The sequence below is a fragment of the Anabrus simplex genome, chromosome 9, assembly GCF_040414725.1.
Source record: "Anabrus simplex isolate iqAnaSimp1 chromosome 9, ASM4041472v1, whole genome shotgun sequence".
NCBI classification, from domain to species: Eukaryota; Metazoa; Arthropoda; class Insecta; order Orthoptera; family Tettigoniidae; genus Anabrus; species Anabrus simplex.
In genome coordinates this window covers 10,419,961-10,425,392 of record NC_090273.1, presented here as the reverse complement: position 1 = coordinate 10,425,392, position 5,432 = coordinate 10,419,961, and the positions used below count along the sequence as shown (strand labels likewise).

The window sequence follows — 5,432 nt, the reverse complement described above, 5'->3', positions numbered from 1 at the left end:
CGGGAATCGAGCCCACCTCATCATAAAGGCGGACCTAGTTGGAATCGATTATAAAAGTTCTCTCTTAAGACATAAGTTACCTCATGTGCAACGTTATGAAAACTTCCTTTGCCTTTCTTTGATCTCAACTTTCATGCTCGTTGCGTTATACGAATGGCATAAATCACATTTAAATACAAAGGATATCAATTTCATTCTTGGGAAATACTTCAATATGTTGAAAGGAACCATTTAACTATTCAGTTGAAAAATAAAAATGTTTCCGCCCGGGATCGAACCGGGGACCTTCCGCGTGTTAGGCGGATGTGATAACCACTACACCACGGAAACATTACGTCCATTGATCTTATAACATTAGTTACAAAGTATACTCGATTATCGCACACACTGTAATGAACGATTCTTTCTTTTTCCAGTAATCAATGGCATCGTTAGTCAGTTCAAATAAGTATCTTAGCACAATAACCATGTAACTGTATTAGACAACATGAAGTGGCTACCTACTAACAAATGTACGTTCATGAAGTTCTATTTTCAGTGTAGCGGTCAAATATTCACAGTCCGATCCAGAACTCGTTCTTTTAACCACTGTAACATGCCAACTGACGTACGTCCACTGTTCACAGAGGAGCTCAACGTACGGAAGGTCAAAGCATGAGGATGGCCCACAAAAATACGAGATACACTCACTATCACTCGTACGCCATATTACCATTGCCTCTGTGATGTTCGTTATTTTTTGTGATCCGTACTGCCACGACACAGTGTTGCCAATCCTGTAATTTTAGAATACTGTTCTGGTAATTGAACGGGATATGTGTGTTCGTGATGAAGTGTAACGAGTTCATTCAAATACCATTATTTTAGTGATGTTCCCGGTGGCTGAACGCGAATTCTATTTATGTAATTAATGATTTTGGCACAGTTATGTTTCTGATTGTAACACATCCCATTCTATTTTTTTAATGTAAGAGCAATGTAATGCAGTTTTTAAATTGACGAACATTATAATGAACTTTCCGGTGAGTCAGGGTAATTTTTCGAATACAACTTTGACTGAAATCAGCTAACACCGGTATATTCCACGAAATACGTTGTATGTAAAGCTATATTCTGAAATGTGTTTCATATAACGTAGAGTAGGAAGAACTTTATTTCCTAAATATTTAACTGCCATAAAACAATGCATTTTGGTTCCTCTTAAAATTTCCTATTTTCATACATATTCCTAGTGATATGTAGACATTTATAAGCCTAGTCGAAAATCAGTACTATGTTTTAAAGTTCTTTGAACTATTGTAACCAGTTCCTTCCTTACATATCTTCTTCATGTGCGAACAGTTACTCCAATATCGCTAGGAGCCTGTCCATATGGTTTCAGTTTTGAGCTTCAGAATATAATGTCTTAAAAAATGAAACATATAGACTGAAATGTCGCTGAAACCTAATGAACTATTAAAATGAAAAACTTTTACTAAAGCCGTTATTCAATCGCACTGGTGTGTCGAGTTACTAACCTGTTCATCTGCCGGATATTTTGTTACTACGGTATTTAAGTCGCTGGTCAGATTGTTGAATTGAATGAAAATATCAGAGAGCGCTTGACAGTCGAAGAGAATTTCGGCCCTACTGTTTTTCGTATGATGTTATTAGTACAATTATTCCCACAAAGAACGAAAACGGTTATATTAAATTGGTGTAGGTCCTATAGGTTTACGGCAACCTAACTCGTTGGTTTACGGTAATTCGTAACTGATGACGAATCTAAATACCGGCAATTTGGTTCGCGACTGTTGGCAGAACTTACCCTGAGCGCATGTGCATTGCAGTAAAATTACAAATGACGCCAGTTATTCTTGATCATATTTACTTACAGTTTTTGTGCAAGTGATGAGAACATGAAAAACGTAATAAACATAAAAGGCGTAAATGAGGATCAGTCCAGGGAACCGTATTAGCACGTGTCCTTCGAGTTTCATGTAATGTTTGGGAATATTTCACAAAGGTAAGGCAGATCTGAAACATTGTTACACAGGTATGGATAAGAGTTTGGTTGTTTTAGTCACTGAATTACGAATTTAAAAGAAATTGATGTAGTCTATGAAGTATGACTATGACTGAAGTATGACTATGCAAAGAAATTTAATTGTGAGATTCGTTTAGAACTGTCTCTATGCCGTTATATTTGCCATAGCTGAGGTGATGCAATAGCTGGTATTGGAATACAGTCATATGGCATATACAACTCATGCAAGTTTTCGATTACTAGTAAAGGCTTAGAACTTCTTTGCGTGCTTATGAATGTAGAAATTGTTATAACTTACAATCTTCTCGTGGGTTTAGTTACAACTTGTGGCGACTAAGAGAGATTTTGTTAGTTAATGTGGGTGGTGAATCCTTTACAAAGAATAAGTGTACTCCATCTCAGGCAGAAGATGCACGTATATACTTGGGGTAATGTTACATTTTCCTCTATTACATGAGTGCTTTTCAAGAAATGAATCAATATCACTGAAAGAACGTACGTAAACTAAGTTATGATATTTTCTCTGAAATCAAGACCAACTACAATTGTATTGTATTGTAGTTGGTCTTGCTGAAATGGAAGGTCATTCTTAATGGACCTCTTCCATTTTCATTCCGATTCGTGTTAATAGAGGATGATTGCCTGCTGTACTTGTTTTATGAGTAAAAACAACGAGATTATTTGGCTCTCATAATATTCATTGAAGAAGAGGAAATATATTTTCGTTCAAGCAAACAATGAGGATCAGATGAAAATAAGATGAGGGCCATAAAAGGCGGGAAGATGTCAATTTTAGAGCATGTAGATTTGAAAATACCGTATATAGAATTCTTATTGGTCTATTTCCAATTGCACATGAGCGTGACGATCACGGGGTCCTGAGCGGAATACTGAAAATCAATCACAACTCTTCCCATCCTCCACTCCTACTAGATTTATAACGACACCATTGTTGTTGTTTGAGTCATCAGTCTGGTTTGATACAGCGTTCCATGCCACCCTATCCTCTGCTAACCATTTCTTCTTTTTTCTACCGTTTTCCCCACACCTGTCGGGTCGAACTGTGTCGTACATGTGGATTTGGCTGTTTTACAGCCGGATGCCCTTCCTGACACCAACCCTATAAGGAGGGATGTAATCACTATTGCGTGTTTCTGGTTGGTAGTGTTATGTGTTGTGTGAATATGAAAAGGAAAGTGTTGGGACAAACACCCAGTCCCGAGCCAGAATAATTAATCAGACGCGATTAAAATCCCCGACCCGGCCGGGAATCGAACCCGCGACCCTCTGAATGCTGACCATTCAGCCAATGAGTCGGGTGCCCTGCTAACCTTTTCATTTCTACATAACTACTACATCCTACATCTGCTCTAATATGCCTGTCATATTCGTATCTTGGTGCCGGGCTGAGTGGCTCAGACGGTTAAGGCGCTGGCCTTCTAACCCCAACTTGGCAGGTTCGATCCTGGCTCAGTCCGGTGGTATTTGAAGGTGCTCAAATACGACAGCCCCGTGTCGGTAGATTTACTGGCACGTAAAAGAACTCCTGCGGGACTAAATTCCGGCACCTCGGCGTCTCCGAAGACCTTAAAAAGTAGTTGGTGGGACGTAAAGCAAATAACATTATTATTATTCGTATCTTGGTGTACCCCTGCCGTTCTTACCACCTACACTTCCCTCAATAACCAACTGTACAAGTCCTGGGCAACTCAATCATGCGTGCTTATGAATGTAGAAATTGGGTAGTCTGTGGTGTAATGGTTAGTGTAATTAGTTACCATCCCTGGAGGCCCGGGTTCGATTCCCGACTCTGCCACGAAATTTGAAAAGTGGCACGAGGGCTGGAACGGGGTCCACCAAGCCTCGGGAGGTCAACTGAGTAGACGGGGTTCGATTCCCACCTCAGCCATCCTGGAAGTGGTTTTCTGTGGTTTCCCACTTCTCCAGGCAAATGCCGGGATGGTACCTAATTTAAGGCCACGGCCGCTTCCTTCCCTCTTCTTTGTCTATCCTTTCCAATCTTCCCATCCTCCCCCTCCCCAAGGCCCCCGTTCAGCATAGCAGGTGAGGCCGCCTGGGCGAGGTTCTGGTCATTCTCCCCAGTTGTATCCCCGACCCAACGTCTCACGCTCCAAGACACTGCCCTTGAGGCGGTAGAGGTGGGATCCCTCGCTGAGCCTGAGGGAAAAACCAACCCTGGAGGGTTAGCAGATTAAGAGGAAGAAATTGGTGTAACTTTCGTTTTTTCTCATGGGTTTAATTGCACTTGAAGCGACTAAGAGAGATTTTGTTAGTTAATGAGTGTGGTGAATCCTTTACAAAGAATACGTGTACTGCATCGTACCTTAATAGAATTCTTTACAAAGGGTCTTGTTTACAAAATTACAACATAAGCATTTATACATATTAGTGGCAGAACACTTCTATCAAGAAACTTTGTGTTGTGAGCCTTGAATCTGTTATTATACTTTTATGTAATACAGTAACTCCTTATTATTGTTTAGGCCTTGGTGTTGTGGAAATTCAAATTACGTATTACCACGACAATTTATTGAAGATATTGTGGAAAGTGACGGAAGAAACCAAATTCAGAATAGTCGCCGACAGTCGTTCATTTGGTGAACGTGTCCAAGCATGCTTGGCAGAAATGAAGCTACATCAATTTTAATAACAGATGTTTGCAGCCGATGGCCATTATATAAAGAATAATTAATTAGCATGCCACTGAAAATCATTCACTGGAGAGTGCAGTCGGAAATAATGTTCTCTTGGGACACATAAAAGCGTTGTATAGGCCTACATCACATCGTCACAAATGCATTTAGTTTTGGTCATCTACGGAGGTGATATGGTCATGGCAGAAAATTCAAAAGAAGACCTCCAAAGGAGCCAGAGGGCCATGGCTGAGTGGACCTCGAACCAGCTCTCAAATCCAGGTGAACATCCGTGTCCAGACCGGGAATCGAACCCGGGACCGTCGGGTAAGAGGGAGGCACGATACTCCACACCATGGGGCCGGGGGGAAGAGGCAGGCACGCTACCTTTACACCGCGCGACCGGCACCCATAGATGACCAGTTATACCTTTTCTAACGCTATTGTTTGAAGGTCGGCTGTCGCTACATTGAACAACAAAGGACTAAAGTGTCACATTGTAAGAAACCGATTGTTTTCGCTGTGGGTTCCATCGATTCTCACCTGGTTACTGTGAAGAATGTCGTTGATCAAGCGGATGGCGAATGATCATTACCAACCATTGGAGTTAGTTTCTCTACCAGCATAATTCTATTGATTCGGTCGAAGGCTTTCGTAAAGTCTATGAAGACCACATCCAGCTTTCCCTCTGGGACTCTTAAAGCATTCTCGATGGTATCTTTTAGGAACAAGATGCCTGAAATTTTAAATAT

At 40.9% G+C, this 5,432-nt stretch overlaps 1 non-coding gene across 1 annotated transcript; it reads right to left on the bottom strand.

Annotated features, from left to right (window-relative positions):
- Positions 1 to 257: 257 nt before the first annotated feature.
- TRNAV-AAC (transfer RNA valine (anticodon AAC)) lies at positions 258 to 330 on the bottom strand. Its single transcript has one exon. It is a non-coding gene; the product is annotated as a tRNA-Val (tRNA).
- Between the last annotated feature and the right edge of the window lie 5,102 nt (positions 331 to 5,432).